The sequence below is a fragment of the Ceratotherium simum genome, chromosome Y (assembly GCF_057802395.1).
Source record: "Ceratotherium simum simum isolate JZ-2026a chromosome Y, ASM5780239v1, whole genome shotgun sequence".
Classification (NCBI taxonomy): domain Eukaryota; kingdom Metazoa; phylum Chordata; class Mammalia; order Perissodactyla; family Rhinocerotidae; genus Ceratotherium; species Ceratotherium simum.
The window spans coordinates 466493-483098 of NC_141941.1; positions in this window are offsets into that span (position 1 = coordinate 466493).

The window sequence follows — 16606 nt, forward strand, 5'->3', positions numbered from 1 at the left end:
TTGGTGTGTGAAGGATGGGATTTGGGGGGCACAAAGCTGTGCCTGGCTTGTGCACCTCGAAGATATGCCTGCATTTCTGCTTCAGTCGCCCGGGGCTGCCTAGACGGAAGCCGTCTCTCTTCTCCATCCTCTGTCAGTTCCTAACTGGCCATCTTGCTGGCATTTACTCAAGTTCAACTGTTCACTCTGTTTCCAAAAGAGATTTTGATCGTTCCAGATTTGGCACTGACGATTTTTTTTTCCCTTATCCCTGATTTCGGTACATTTCTCCAAGAAAGTAATTTTCCTTCCTGTAAGGGAACACTGTCTGCCTTTTCACTAAGCTGAAACATGGGCACATTCGGACATGTCTTATTGGTCTCATCTGAAACACTTTATTCCAATCAAAAGCCCCCTTCCACTTTTTTTTTTTAATTTTGAAATTTTAGTAGGGCTCCGAGAGGATGGAGAGAGATGGAGACAGCAACTCAGTGTTTTTAAACCCCTTGCAGGTTTTATCCCCCAGACGTTAATGGCATTATAGAGTTGGCTTCGTACGTGAAATTTGGCTTTTAAACAGCCATGAATAAAAAAAGAAGGTCCTACAATTGAATCAGCCGGAACTTTGCTTTCAGTGCAAGGAAAAATGCATTTTGAATCCTTTAGAACTAGCTGCATTCACCCTGAAATTTAACTCTCGGAAAAAGTTGGAGGTCAAATGTGTACATCTCGATTTTTCTCGAAAAGGTTTATGGTAATTTTTATCTAAACGTAGCCCTGTGTCGCCACCCTTTCCCCACAGAAAACCAGCTCCCCGTGAGTGGAAAGGCCTGACGTTTGGTCCTGGAAGAAGCTGGAGTTTAAAAATAGAGCTGCCTGCTGTCGACCAGGCTGGGAGGCCGGTGGGGGCAAGGCCTGCTGCATGGGGGACCCCTCATCCTTGTTTCTGTTGCATTTCATGTGAAAAGTGAGCTAGATGTAACCCTCACGGATGGGACCCCCAGAAGAGAACAAACCCAGTGCATTGTGTGAATGGCAGGGCTGTGGAGACGGGCTGGCCTGGCTTCTCCCCGTGGTGCAACGTTGGGGGTGACACTCTGCAGGGCCTTGAGCATGGAGCACATCTCCCAGCCTCCTCTTTCTCCCGGAAATTCCAGGGTAGAAGCAATTGAGAGCTGCAGCCTGAGTTGTGGCCAGCTCTGTCCATCCCAGCTCTCTGCTCCATGACCTCCCAGGCCATTAGGAGGGCGTTGGGTGTGGAGGATGCTCGGAGTGTGTTGTGTGCCGGTCTTGGCTTCCCGGGGAGCGATTCTAGAGCTGGGGCATTGCCTTCTCCTTTGCATGCACGTCAGCTGTGGGAATGGCACATTTTCCCACAGGCCATCAGAAATTAAATTTACGGGGCGGACGTAGTTTGGCCGTTTTGCGCCCTGCCCAAAACAAGATCCTTTTCAGAGTCATCCGTGTGGCTTCCAAATAGCGTTTTGGCGAGCAGGCTGGACACATGACAGATACCACCTAGAAAGAAAATTGCACAGGATTTCATTTTAACGCCATGGGACTTGGCGTTTCTGTGTGTGGACGTGTCATGTGAGGGTTGGCCTGTGCGTTCGGACAGGCCGGCTGAGCCGAGGGATGGTTTGCTTGTCTACGAAGCCAGCCGCCAAGACGCGTCAAGCCACGGAATGCTTTTCCTTTTTCCGCAACCTTGGCCAAAGAGGGCAGTTAGGATGGGAATGGCCTGGTTTCGCAAAACCCTCTTCTTAATTCACTTTCTTATGGACGCATCTTTTTCTTCCTTCTGTCGTGTGGCTGTGAAAGCGCAGCAGATCGTCTCCTTGGGCAAGGTGTTGGAGGTCCAGCTCTTATAATTGAATTGACTGTTAGATTAAGCGTCCGGCTCTTGCACACTTTGAGATGCTCTGACACTCAGATTTTCGAAGATTCAGAAGAACGGGCCTTCTGGAGGGGACAGGGAGGGCCTTGGATTGTTTTGATAAGACCCCCGCACAGTGGCTTTGTTCACTGGGATGGAACCAAGAGGTGGGTGACGCACGGTTCCTGGATGATTTAGACGAAAACGAAGCATGCTCGTTTTCGCAGTTGCAAAGATCATCCTCTAACTGGGTTGGCTTCCCCCACGAGGGAAGGGGCCTTCCCGGCCTCCGATGCCCCCCAGGTGGAGGTGACCTCTCTGTCTTCTTCCCATTGGACGGCTGGGCACCCCGGCTGCCTCGTCTCCTGTGAGCCCGAGTTTCAGCCGTGGGCTTGTCTGTGTCCTCAGCCACGGACATCTATGGTCTGTGTGTTATGGGGACACGTGGATGCTTACATAGGAAGCTGTAGGTTTTCAGTCTGAGCTCGTGGCCACCCCTGGTTAAGAGGGAAGGAAGACCCCAGCCTTCTCTGTCCTCACCGCTGACTCTCATTCTCACCTTTTAACATTTCCCGAAGTTCAAGGGGAACCCCAGCCCCTTCTGTTTGGCACTTCCACTGAGGCACAGAGGGCACGATGTAGGCTAATGATGAAAATTTGTTGAGGCACTTTGCTCCATCTTCCGCCAAGTTTGGGAATTTGGGGCCGGGGAGGGCTTTTTGGTTGATAAGTTCGACATTTAAAAAAAAAAAAAAAACAAAACTGGTGCCTAATTTATTAAAAAAAAAATACTAGCTTAGGAGGATGGTGATGTTTCAATCCACATGAAGACTTGATGCAATTTATAAATGTTTTATTGAAATCTGCTATTTAACAAGAAGCCAGTCTAAGGAATGTAGAAAAATATCGAGTTTCGACGCCGTGAGACGCGCTATTTATTGCAAGGTGATGGTTTCACAGACGCGGCCCCGTTGTACGCAGAGATGCCGTCAGGGAGAGGCGAGGTTCTCTGCTTCTCGATCGTGGATGTATGTGGATGTGTTATTTATTTTATTTTTCTTTTTGGTTGAAAGTTCGTAAATATGTGCTATTTTAATTATGTGGAGTGTAAATTTGACATCGCTTGGCATTTATTTTTATATTTTTTAAGCCTGTTGCTTTTAATTTTTTCCTTCCCCTCCTTCCTCCCCCAATTTACGAGCAGCCGGCCTGATTTATGACACGGCGACAGTGTTTGGGCTGTGCGTACAAGGTGTGTCTGGACCCACAGACGTTTTCAGGGATTGCTCACATGAAAAGAAATCACACAACTTTCCCCAAACCCGCGGACTCCACCTTTGTTCCCCCATCCGCTATTGTGGGGAGAGAAACACGCCGGAGGTTTTCCTGGCCGTGCCCGGGGGCTCCCCACACGAAACGCCCTTCTGTTCGGATCTCCTTACAAAGTGTATTTTGTCAAACCGTATAGTATGAATGTACATCTTGTAAAACGGAGATATAAATAAACTTATAAATATTTGTAGTCAAGTGTTAAAAAAAATTCTCTCCTCGTCCCCTCCTCTCCACCCTGGAGGAGACTGATTGGAAGGGGCACCAGCCGGCAGCCGTGGCTGAAAATAGAGGGTTTTCTGCAGACACCGAGGGGTGTGCATGTCCCTGTGGGTTCTCAGGGCCTCTGACTTCTCTCCTAGGACCGTCCCGTCATCGTAGTGCATCTTCTGACTCTTCGCGTATCTCAGTCCACATTCTCCCAGAAGGTGAGAAGAGGACGAGTAAAATCCCCATTTTGCATCCGGTCACCATTTTGGGATGAAGCTTGGGCGTTTGTCACCAAGCTGTTTGGTTTCTGGTTTTAAATTTTCATTGCATTTCTTTTTTTTTTTTTTGGACAGTGTATGGCTTCTCCACAATGGCGTTGCCATGACGGTTGAGTCATTTTGGAACGAAAAAATGGAATAAATGGAAAAATAATCGACTTTTAAAAAACGAGGATGTTTTTTGGAATGGGGTCTTTATCTCCTTAGGGAAAGGAAAGTTCATGAGCCGATGGGGCTGCTCTGATGGCTTCCCCGCTTTGATGGAAACCACATGTGGGGGAAAAAGGATGCGGGATGGAGGGAGCCACTGGGGGTAGGGCTGTGCAGTTGAGGGGCCGGGGGCCCTTCATTCATGGGGGGCGAGCCCGTGACAGGTGGGCGTTTCTGACATTGCCGGGTGTGCGAGGACGTGTTGATGTGTTCCTATGGTGTCCTCTCTTCTCAATGCTCTTAGTCTTTGAATCCTTCAAATCTCAGGGAAGGAGTTTGAGGACATGACTGCTGCTGAGCATCCAATGCGAGATTTCTTTTTCTTTGGAGATTCTCGTGCCACAAAAGTGGTCCATGCTGGGAGCTCCCTCCACCAACCCATTTGCCAGGTGTGCAATCAAAGGACCAGAGTCATTGATAAAAGGGCATGTCCTCCAAGGCCCGAGTTACCTCTGGCATCTCAGTCCCTGGCCTCCAGAGAGCTCTGTCCCTCTGGGGCAAATGCAGGCAACTTTGGTGTTCATGGACTCTCTTTGTGGCCTCCACGAAAATGTAACCGGCACAGTTGTTTTATGGTTAAGGTAACCATAAAAGTCCAGCTTTGTTCAGTAAGTCTGTTCATACTATTTAACATTGTTTAAAAGATCCTTCCTCTTCGAAACAATCGCTGACTTTGTTGCCACTTGTAACTCATCCTTTGCAAAAAGACCAGGGCCCCATTGGCTCTCTCTTAAAGACGTTCAAGTCTCAGACCTCAATTTCTTTCTGACTTTTCCGTGGCTTATGCCTCGGACTTTCCTTGGACTAGAGCACAGCTTTTTATGTTTTCTTTTTTAAAAATTATTTTAACTCACACACATTTGGGAAGAACGGGGCTGGGAGTTTTCGGAGAACCATTTCGTACACCAGTACTCCAGATGGAACCCGAAAGCACGTTGACTTTGCCACCTGTGGGCGTGTTTTCTGTGTCCAGGTTTCTGAGGCTTCTGCTGGGGCGTCTGAGTTTCATATTTATTAAAAAGCAAGTATAGAGGTTGAGGGAGAAATGCAGAGAAAGCAAGACCAAGAACTGGCCGGCACATGCCTTCCGCACACACACGCGGAGACCAACTCTCCAAAATGATTGTTCCCCGGGCGGTTGTTGGAGAAAATAAAGTTGTTTTAAATTTCACAAGTGTGTCTATATTCAAAACGAGACAGGGCCAAGGAAAGTGGTGTTGTCCGTCCACGTAGCCGAAGTCGCGTTGTCACGTCTCAGTTCTACACAGTTTCCAAAAATGATTTCTTTTGTTTAAAAGTGGAGAGTCTTAGAATAAAAAGAAATGCAGATGTACCTTGCCAAATCTTGTTATTTTGTACTTATGTACTGGAGATGTCGTGAGGCTTTGTCAATATCTTTGTGTATGTCAGTTCCTTAAAATCACAGAGAATTAGCTTAAAATTCTAAAATGTTCTAACTTCACCTACTTCCGTGAGAGTTTTGGGATTAAATCTGGAGTTCTTTTTGCAGAGACTTGGGACGAAACACGGATACGTTAGACACGTGATGTAAAGTTGCTCCTGGACCAGCTCATCTATTAACAGGTATTTTTTCTTTGAGGTATCGGGGTTATCAAGTGACAAGGAGACCAAAGGAAGCCGGGTTGAGCAATCCATCTCCATTCTTCCTATAAAATGAAAAGACCAAGGATTAAATCTGTCCCTGTTTAAATAGCCAAGATGTGTTTGCAATATTTCATAAAAATGCAGCACAGAAAGGCGTGCAGAGAGTGGGGATGAGACATCGGCATTTAGACGTGAGAAAGCCATTCACATAAAGAGCAGGATAAATGTATCCACCCAGCAGACCTGTTAACACAGCTAGTGGGTTTTCTACTGGTGGTGGGAGCATGTTTCTGAGTCTGGTTCCTGTAATTCTGGGGCGCATTTGTGCCCTGATCTGTTGAGATGGGGCTTCCAGACCCAGCACCGGCTCTGACTCTCGGCCCACATTCTCGGGATGAGGACTCATCTGTAGGACCAGGATGTGCTCTTATGGGGACCTGCCGCTGAGGTGGGCTAATGGTCCCCATCCTACAAGACCATGAGGGCCACATGTAATGCATCACAGGAGCTGGTTCCTTCAGGAAAGAGTGTGTTTTCCAGGTAGATTGAAAAGATATAGTGTGTTTTATCCAACAATTATTTATGGCGTATGTACTGGTCACAGACTATACACTGAGATGCTGCAGTCAAATGATGCCCCAGACACCCTCTTTCCCCAGTGACCAGCAACCCATCCAAAAAGATAATCTACGGATGTGAAAAGGGTTTAACCGTTGTTGGAAGAAATACAATATCCTGCACACACACACACACACACACACACACACACAGATACACATACACACGCACGGAGTAGACAAATTCAACCCATTCACATTATGTTGTATATTCAGGAAGTTAAACGGAGGGCGACCACATGTTCTGGTCGATTGACTTAACTAGTAGATTTGGTAAATGGAAATGGTTTTGAAAGTCTGTCCACGTACCGACCACACCAATGCATTGGAAAGTTCCGGCTCGTGCAGGGGGTCTCCTTAGGGGGAATCAGAGCAGAGCCCTAAACTCTGAAGATTGAGGTTACACGTAGACGTCAAGATGTTCTAATCAAAGAACAATGAGAAGAAGCCAGTTGAATGCATATAATGCTATGACAGATGGTTAGTGTTCTTTGTTACGGGGTAAGGATTGTGGTGAGCTGTCTACATAAAGGATTCTCCTCCTTTTTTTTTAGTAATTAAAGGATTTAATTTTAATTTAATTTTTAATTAAATCCTTTAAATAAATCCTCTTTCTAATTTGTAATTAAACGATTTTCTCTTTTGTGTAATTGTATTGTTTGAATGAGTGTGTAGGTTTGGCTGAAACGTGAACAGTTTTCCTTGATTCCGTGTACGGTCACGAGTTGCTTAATGACAAGGACACGTTCTGAGAAATGGGTCCTTAGGCAATTTCATCCTTGTGTGAACGTTATAGAGTGACTTACAGAAACCTAGATGGCATAGCCCACGACACACCTAGGCTCTATGGTGCCAGCCTTCTGGGACCACTGTCATCTATATGGTACATTGTTGACTGAAACATCATTACATGGTGCAAGACCGTACATGCGTATTCATAGCAGCACTGGTCACGATGGCTCATTCCATCCCCTCTGACCGCTGAGAGGAAGATGGTGGGAGAAGCTTTCCGATGCCCAACCATCTCCCAAGCACGCCATGATTTTAAAGGCAAGGAAAAGCCATTATTGTAATTTCTTGCTCAGCCAGTGTCTGAAATGATGAGACCTCCTTGTGCAACTAGAAATACAAAAGCATCTAAGAATGCACTGGTTCGGTGGACTTGTGCGTTCTTTTCTGTGTTTTACAGAGAATATCTGATAGTTAGGGTCATTTCTTAGGGGAACCGGATAGTGGGGAGTTTCTGCACCCTGATAGAGGGGAAGGGAACAATTCCTCGGAGGAGCACAGCAGAGAGAGATCAGGAAGGCAGAAGCCCTCGCTCCCTCCCTGGAGTGGGGCAGGTAGGACTGCGGAAAAGGATACCTCTTCTTGGCGCAGTGGATCTCGTCTGCATGTGACACGATGGCCGGCATATTTGTGCGTCATTCATTTTCTGCAGCTCACAGTGGCTCATCCAGGTAGGTTCGTGGTGCTGCAAACAGGGTATCTAAATAATTAAGTCTGATGTAGGGTAGATCTCCAAGCTTTTCTAGATGCTCTTGACAGGCATCGTCTAATACTGAGTGTTAAACCGGTAATCACGTAGATGTTTATTGCTTGAGCCTTATGAAACCGCTTGGAACAAGACAATTGTACTGCGAGTTGGGATGTTACATTGGTCAACCCGTATGAGCAACACCAATGGCTGCGTTTACGCCCAGCCATTGTGGTCCCGATTCCTCCTCCTCTTCCGACATTGATATGAGCAGAATGCATCTGAAATGAAGCTGAGGTTGTGCGTTGTGGCTGTAGGACCAGGCCTGCCTTCCACTGGGACACTGGATGGGTTTCCTGGGGCTGCCATGGAATTAAAGCTCAGTGCCTTAAAACCCCGGGAATTCACCTCCCCCCAGTCCTGGAGACCAGACGTCTGAGATGAAGGGGTGGCAGGGCCGCGCTCCCTCCACAGGCTCCAGGGGAGGGTCCTTCCTGCCTCTTCCAGCTTCTGGGGCTCCAGGCGTCCCTGGGCTGGTGGCCGCCTCCCTGCCATCTCTGTCTCTGTCTTCATGTGGCTTCTCCTCTGTGTCTGTGTCTCCTCTTCTGTCTCTGATGAGGACACTGTCATTGGATTTAGGGCCACCCTCCTCCAGGACGCCCTCCTCTCCATCCTTCACTCAATCACATCTGCAAAGACCCTGTTTCCAAATAACGTCATGCTTACAGGTTCCAGGCATTAGAACCCGGGTGTCTCTGAGGACTGTGATTTGGGTGTGCACGGCCGCCTCCTGTCTCCGGTGTGTGTGGATGATCCTGGGCCACGAAGGTTGTGTTTCTCCCTCAGGGGCCCCTTCACTCTGATCTGGGCTGAGCATCGAAGAGGCTGAGGGGGAAGAAGGGAGGAGGCCCGTCACCTGGGAGATTTTATCTGTGGGGACTGAGAGACGTGGGAGACGAGGCTGAGAGGTGCGATTACCGGGAGAGGGTTTGATGTAGGGAAATCCTGCTAGGATTCTCATTGCTCATCCAAGACCAGGGATGGACAGAATCACCATTTGGTCCCCACTGAGAGTTACACGTCTCGGCTTACGAGGCACGGGCTCACTTCTGCTTAATAGATAATTCAGAAAAAGCCATAGAAAGACAAGCTGTGTCCCAGATACATTACTTCCTTGGAGAACAAATTTCAAAACACGCATTTTCTCAGAGGGCATGGCACTTTTTGTGTCTGGGGCTCCTAAATATGGATTTTTCCAAATGCGTGTCCACAGGGGGAAAAGGCAGATGCTAGATATTTATTTTCAGCGTCCAGGCGGGCAGACCCTGAGAGGGACACGGCCTGGGGCCGACCCTCTGACATTCGGGTCCTGGTTGTCAGAGCTTCCTGACTTGTGGTGCTGACACAAGGGTTGGGTCTGTCTGGGCATTTAAACTTCGTCTGTCCTCAAATGGCACCACTCTGCTTTCGCTTTATGGCTGATCCTGTTTCTGGATATGGATGGAGAAACCTGAGAGCAGTTTTCAGGGTTATTCGAGAACCCAGCGCTAATGTGTACTAATGACCTAATTAATTATGCTCTCGGGCAGAAAGGCCTGCATAATCTTTCAAAACGTTTTTTAAATTTATGTTTTAAATATAATGCATAATATAAATGAACATATTTCACACACCCTAAAACTCCCCTAAATTAACATAATTCACCTACCCTAAAATTCATCTTTTAAAGTGGATAATTCAGCAGTATATTTACTTTTACTTCTATCAAATTCCAGGATATTTTTATCCCCCAGAAAGGAAAACCGTGTACCCAGTAGCAGTCATTCCCGAAGCCTTCCATTCTCTTTATCTCCCGTCAACCACAAATCTACTTTCTATCTCCGTAGATTTACCTATTCTGGGTATTTAATATAAATGGAATCATATGTACTGAGGCCTTTTGTATCCAGCTTGGTTCACTGAGCATTGTGTTCTCAGGCTGCATTGGTATTGTGGGACGTGCATTACTACTTAATACCTTTTTCATGGCTGAATACTATTCCGTTGTGTGGATAGACCACATTCTGTTTATCTATTCATCAGTTCATGGCCATTTGTGTAGTCTTCACTTTTTAGCTATTATGAATAATTCCATGTACAATTTTTTTGTGTGTCGACATATGTTTTCAATTTTCTTGGGTATACAGCTAGCACTGGAATTGCTGGGTATATGCTAACTGTATGTTGAGCAAATATCATTTTCCACTCTGTGGGTTGTGTTTTCACTTTCTTGGTAATTTCCTCTGAAGCATAAAAGTTTTGGTTTGGATGAAATCCAAACTGATCTATTTTTTTCTCTGATTGCCTGTGCTTTTGGTGTCAGAGCTAAAAAACCCTTGCGTAATCTGAGGTCGTGAAGATGCGCACCTGTGTTTTCCTCTAAGCGTGTTAGCTTTAAGTCTTACCTTTTGATCTCTGATCCATTTTGAGTTCACTTTTGTATGTCATGTGAGGTAGGGTCCAACCTTATTCTTTTCCATGGGGGTATACAGTCGTCCCAGCACCGGTGAATTGTCATGGCCCCGTTGTCGAAAATCAATTGGTCATAAATATACGGGCTTAGATTTGGACTCGCAGTTCTGTCCCATTGATCTCTCTGTATTGTGTGCCCAAACCACAGCCTCGATTACTACAGCTTTGCATTAAGTTCTGAAATCAGGAAGTGTGAGTCCTCCAACCCTGTTCTTCTTTTTCAAGATTGCCGGCTATTCTGGGTCCCCTACATTCTCATATGAATTTCAGTCATAAAATGCATCGGTGTGTTGTGTTTAAATCTGACCCACGCACAGATTTCATAAGATTGAAATATTGAAAAAACAAAATGGAAGGAACAGGGAGGCAGACGAAGTTATAAGGGATTTACGGGCCAGTGTTGTGTGGATTAAAGTGAAATAACAGAAGTGCGCAGGCTGCTGTGGACCAGCCGAGTGGTTTTGAGATTGCATTTGAAGCTACCACGTTTGCTGAGTCTGCACCCACGTGTTCGCTCTGCAGGGTGCATGTTAGGGTCACGTGTTTAGAAAGACGGGTCGTCCCCAGGGAATGCTGTCTTCCTCTGGGTGATGGGGGGTCCATGAGCCGCTGAAGGAGTGCCTGGTGTTGTGGTGAGGATGGTGAGGAATGGATGGGGTGATGTTGAGAACGTGTAGAGACACGAGGGGAAGGAGAGATGGGGAGAGACATGGAGAGAGAGAGATGGAGAGAGGGATGGGCAGACAGGGAGACAGAGAGAGAGCCAGAGACAGACAGAGCAGAGAGAGAGAGAGATGGAAAAATAACCACCCTGAACCTCGCCCTTCCAGGGAACCATCTGTTTCAATATTTCCATATTTTTCCAGGCTTTGAGCATCATTTTTACACAGTTACAATAATACTTTATGCCATTTTGCACTTTTCTTTTCCCACGTAGCCCATAAGCGTGAGGGAGGGCATGTTAATTTATATTAAAAAATGTGGCTGCCAGATTGACACGACTCCCCGCACTGGCCAACGAAAACACGAGTTGTTTCACAAGGAAAGTCTACCGGGTGAAAAAAAGTCAATTTCAGAAGAGTGCTTAATGCCAGTGGAAAATCGAGTTAAGTGGCTTCCCACCCAGGTGGAGGGAAAGGGATGGTCGTGGCGATTGGTGGTGTGGACTCTGGAATAGCCACAGGAAAGAATGATTCTTATTATTTTCCAACTGATTGACATCTTCTGGACAAGTGGAAATTTAGGGTGAATTTGGACAGAAATCGTTGCAGCCAGTGGCACTGGTCTTTGCCAATGTTCTCTGCATGGAGCAGCGTCTGTCGTATTTTGATTCTTAACTTCAGGGATGCGGGCTCCTTCTGAAAGGCACGTTCCGCTCTCCCACGGAGCGTCCAGCCTCATGACGTGTCGTAGGGTCTTGTAAGATCATCCACGCTCGTAGCCTGCCCATGCCTCCATAGTCTGTAGGTCCAGGCTGATGTTCATTCCATCAAAAGTGCGGCTGAATGCTCCTCGTTCTTTCCATGCACACATGTCCATTTCAAATACATCAGTTCGTTGCCATAAGTATGGGTTGTGCTACATGGAAAACACTTGGCCAAATTCTACAGGAGGAAAACGATGAAGATGATGAGGTTCCCCACTCTTGTGGGTTGAGTGGTGTCCCCCCAAAAGGTATGTCCGCGTCCTGACCCCTGGTACCTGGGAATGGGACCTTCTTTGGCGAAAAGGTCTTTGCAGATGTGATTGAGTGAAGGATGGTGACGAGGTCATCCTGGAGGAGGGTGGTCCTAAATCCACTGACAGTGTCCTCATCAGAGACAGAAGAGGAGACACAGACAGAGAGGAGAAGCCACGTGGAGACGGAGGCTGAGATGGAGGGAGGCGGCCACCAGCCCAGGGACGCCTGGAGCCCCAGAAGCTGGAAGAGGCAGGAAGGACCCTCCCCTGGAGCCTCTGGAGGGAGCGCGGCCCTGCGACACCTTCATCTCACACGTCTGGTCTCCAGGACTGGGAGAAATCTCTGCTGTCTTAAGCCCCCAGTCTGCACCCCAGGACACCCCGACACTGACCTCCGGGGTTTGGAAAATCAGAACGGCTGCTTTTCTGGCTGGGGATCCTGTGGCCATCCCAGCTTCTCTGTGGCTGACGCTCTTGGGAGGGAAATGACGGAGAACTGGTCGGAGGTCTTGGAGAGCTGCAGCTAGAAGACGCAGCATCAAGGAAAACATTGCACTGTGGCTCTCTTCCTGAGGAACAGGCCTGCTGTTGGTGCGTTTTTATTCTGAAAGAGGATAGCAGTTGACGGCGGAACAGTGGAAAACTCTCTTCACGCAGCAGATGGAAGGATGGGCTGGCCGCCCTCTGGGTGTATCTCTGGCCCCTTACTGTTTTCAAAGGTTTTTGGTTGAAAAGAATTCCAAGCTCATTTTTCCCTCCAAGCATTTTTCTGTCTTAATGTTTGAAATCATATGAATTTAAGGTGGAAACTTAATCCTCACAGTTTCGAGACCTTGATATTGGTCCCTCCCAAAGACACTCTATAGGAGGCATCTGACGGTCAAGAAATTGGGGGCGTCTTTGAAAGAGGCTCTCGGCCAGGAGCAGCCAGCGGAGCTGGAACCTCCCAAGGAATTTTGAGGTGCAAAGTCAGAGCCCACATTTCTCGGTGGATTTAAATGTGGCCTCAGCCCCTCTTGTTTTCCTGAAAACCGAGAGGTCCTCTTCTGCCCAGAGCTAATAGAATTGAAAACCAAAACAATATGACCAAAATTCGCAACTCAACCCCGATGATGTGTGAATGTGTGAATTCTACACACTTAGCTGCATATTCTATCCCATCGTCAGACAACAGTGGATCTGGACCCCATGGAATAGATTTTACTCCCTGTGCTGCTATGTTTCCAGTTCAAATGTGGACGTTCACATCGTCTCTTTCCTGACATAGTCATGAAGCAACTCAATTTCAACAGGAGTGTTTAGGCAACATTGGAGGTTGGGCTTAAATCTGGGACAATCAGGATGCTCCCCATGAAGAGCAAACATCGGAATGGATGTGGGCAGCTCGGTGGGCCAGCTCTGTGGGGGTCCAGATGGTTGGCCACTGGGTGCAGGGTTGGGAATGTCCCCAGTGACCAGCTTGGTGGTGTGGCAAATGCTTTTGTTATGAGCTGAATGTGTGAGTCCCTAAAAATTGGTATGTGGAAGCCCTGACCGCTAATGGGATGGTCTTAGGAGGTGGGTCTTTGGGAGGTGATTGGGGTAAGTGAGGTCATGAGGGTGGGGCCGCCATGATGGGACTAGTGTCCTTATAAGCAGAGAGAGAGACCAGAGATGTCTCTGCCATATGTTTGTTGTTTAAGCTGCCCACTCTGGGGTACTTCTGTTCTGGCTGCCCGGGCGGATGAAGACCCCTTTGACAACGGAGCACTGCAGCAGGTGGGTAACAGTGGAATGGGTTCTTGCCCTCTGAGCCTTTCTGCTGGGTGTTATGTCACTTCCACGGTCTCCAAGGTTGACGACTTGGTCCCCTGAACTCGGAGGGTGCAGTTGGTCGCCATGTGACCCAGTTCTGGCCAATGAGGTGTAGGTGGTGTCTCTAGACACAGCTTCTAGACAGGCTTTTGAAAGGGCAGAGCCGGCTGCCCCTCTCCACCAGGCTCTCCCCCGCTGGTAACATTGCTGGGAGCTGGAGATGCACTAACCATCTTGTGACGCTGAGGCAGTGCGTCTGAGGCTGATGGTCCGCCTGCCATGGATGGCGGAGCAAGAAGATGGAAGGAACCTGGGCTCTGAGTGGCATCTGTTAGCAGCCGTGGGAGCCCCAGACTCTCTGCCTCCAGAGATCTGGAGATGTGAGTGCAAGGAAGTCTTGCCTTGTCTGAGCAGAGTTACCCACTCTTGGCTGGATTCTCTCCTGTGTGTTGATGAGCAGCTTCCTCACTGACACCAAGGGGAACACACACGCACACATGGACCATTGCAACATCAAGAACCCTGCTGCTGGGGGGTACCACATTCTGGGCATGCTGGGAGGGGCTGACGACGGTGATGGGGAGGGGGGAGGAGAGGCAGAGGGGGGAGGCGCCATAGCCACGAAGGCTTCACAGAGGTGTGAGAATGAGAAGATGGAAGGATGAACTGGAACTTTCCAGAACACAAAGGCCATGGAGGGGATTCTAGAATGAGGAACCAGCATGGGAAATGGGCAAGGGGTTGGAGCTCTTGTCAGAGTTCTCTGGAGAAACAGAACAATACACTCATGAGATTGTGGAGCTGTCCCAAATTTGCAAGAAAAAGAACCAACTGGCTCATGGGATTGTGGCGCTGTCCCAAATTTGCAAGAAAGAGAACCAACTGGCTGACATGATTGTGGGGCTGTCACAAATTTGCAAGGCAGGTGGGCTGGCTGATGCTGCAGGCTTGAGGCAGAATTCCTTCTTCTCTGGGAAGCCGCTCTTTAGCTCCTAAGGTCTTCACCTGATTAGATGAGGCCCACCCACACCATGGATGCGCCCTCTGTTTCCCTTAAAGTCACCTGCTTGTAGGTGTTAGCCACACACACATGAAATACCTTCACAGCAGCCGCTGAAGGAGTGTTTGGTTGAATAACTGGGGATTCGCCCCGCCACGTTGACACAAATTAACCATCACGGAGCTGAAGGTGGATGGGCGCGGCTGACACCAAGGGTCCGCGTGAAGGGGGGGCGGGAGGGGATCCCGAGTGGTGGGCAGGTGCCTGTGCACCATGCTGTGGAGTTGGGCCACATCCCACAGGCCAATACTGGATGGCAATGGTGGCCATGATGCGCACGGTGCATCTTACTAATACTCTCTCAGCTAAGGATGTTCCTGGCTGGTGTGATGGTTCCGGGGCTTTCGAGATTCAAGAAATGGGGCTGCAGAAAGAGAGAGGGAGCACGAGCATGCTAAGGAAGAGAAGAGCATCGTGGGTGCTGGGTGGCGAAATTTGGGCACAGCAACGAGTTGGTGTTTCTGTAGATTGGAGCCCCAGATCATCTCCTTGGTGTCGCACCTTCGGGCATGGAGTTAAGGAGCTGGGTGGTTCTGGAGATCAGATAACAGGGACCAGGAGGCACATGGGTTTCCCAGAAAAGAGGAGAACAGGGAGGAGAGACACAGCATCAGATTCCCTCAGGGCCGTGTTCGTCTGTATCTGGGGGCAGCCCTGTGTCGGGTTTGGCTGCAGCCAGAGCGGGTGTGAATTCTGATGTCACCTCCTCTGGGGGTGGACCCAGCCGGGGCTCAAGGCTTCTCTTCCGCAGCTCAGGGGGAAACCGCTGAGCCCTGTGTGGGCTCATCCACACATTCCCTGCGGGACTGTGGGGAGGATTCGCTGGGGTGGCATCTGGGAAGCACCTCGTGGAATGCCCAGACCGTCACAATGCACTGGGCATGAGCCTTCATGTCCATCGGTGTGTCCTCGGCCCGTGCAAGGTGCTCAGGTGTGCAGAGCAGGTGGGGGTCCTTCCGTGTTGCTGAGGTTCAAAGGAGGCCAGAGGCCGTCGTTGGCAGGAACAGAGCTCGTGCCGGGCGGAGCTGGCCCTGGAATTCGGAGTTCCCTCCTTCCCGTTCCCCATAGTGACCACGTGCCTCCACTGGCCTCGCCTCAGCCACACAGGGGACTGGCATCCTCCTCTCGGGGCAGCCCCTTTCCGGGAGATCCTGCCACTGGCCACTTCCCCGCAGGGTGGACAGAAGGGGTGGGAGCTCATGTGTCTGAGCCTCTACTGTGGGACAGGGACCATGTGTAGTGGGGAGAATTGTGTCCTCCAAAAAGATAGATTCAAGTGCTGATCCTCAGGGCCCGTGAATGGACCTTATTAGGAAACAGGGTCTTTGCAGATGTGGTTAAGTGAAGGATGGAGATGAGCGCGTCCTGGAGGAGGGTGGCCCTACATCCAATGACAGTGTCCTCATCAGAGACAGAAGAGGAGACACAGACACAGAGGAGAAGCCACGTGGAGACGGAGGCAGAGATGGAGGGAGGCGGCCACCAGCCCAGGGACGCCTGGAGCCCCAGAAGCTGGAAGAGGCAGGAAGGACCCTCCCTGGAGCCTCTGGAGGGAGCGCGGCTCTGTGACCCCTTCATCTCAGATGTCTGGTCTCCAGGACTGGGGGAGGGTGAATGCCTGTTATTCAAGCCACCCAGTGTGTGGTCATTTGGCACGGCCGCCCCAGGGCACTCACACCCCCATCGGAGGCCTCCGCATAAGGAGAGAGGTTGGAGGATAAACACTCTGGGGTTCTTGTTTCCTCATCCTTCCATCCCCATCTCATTTCTCAGTGTCCTGCTGAAACTTCCTGGGATCCCCCCCAAATAAGCCCCCCTGGCCGTGCATCCTTGTTCGGGATCTGCGCTCGGGAAGCAGCTCAGATGACAGACAGACAGACACATATTTTACTAGGTAATGGGTGCGTACGGGACAGTGTTCTCCAGGTACAAGAGGATAAAGGGTGGAAGGTGGTCCCATCCTTCCCACCCCTGTCTCCC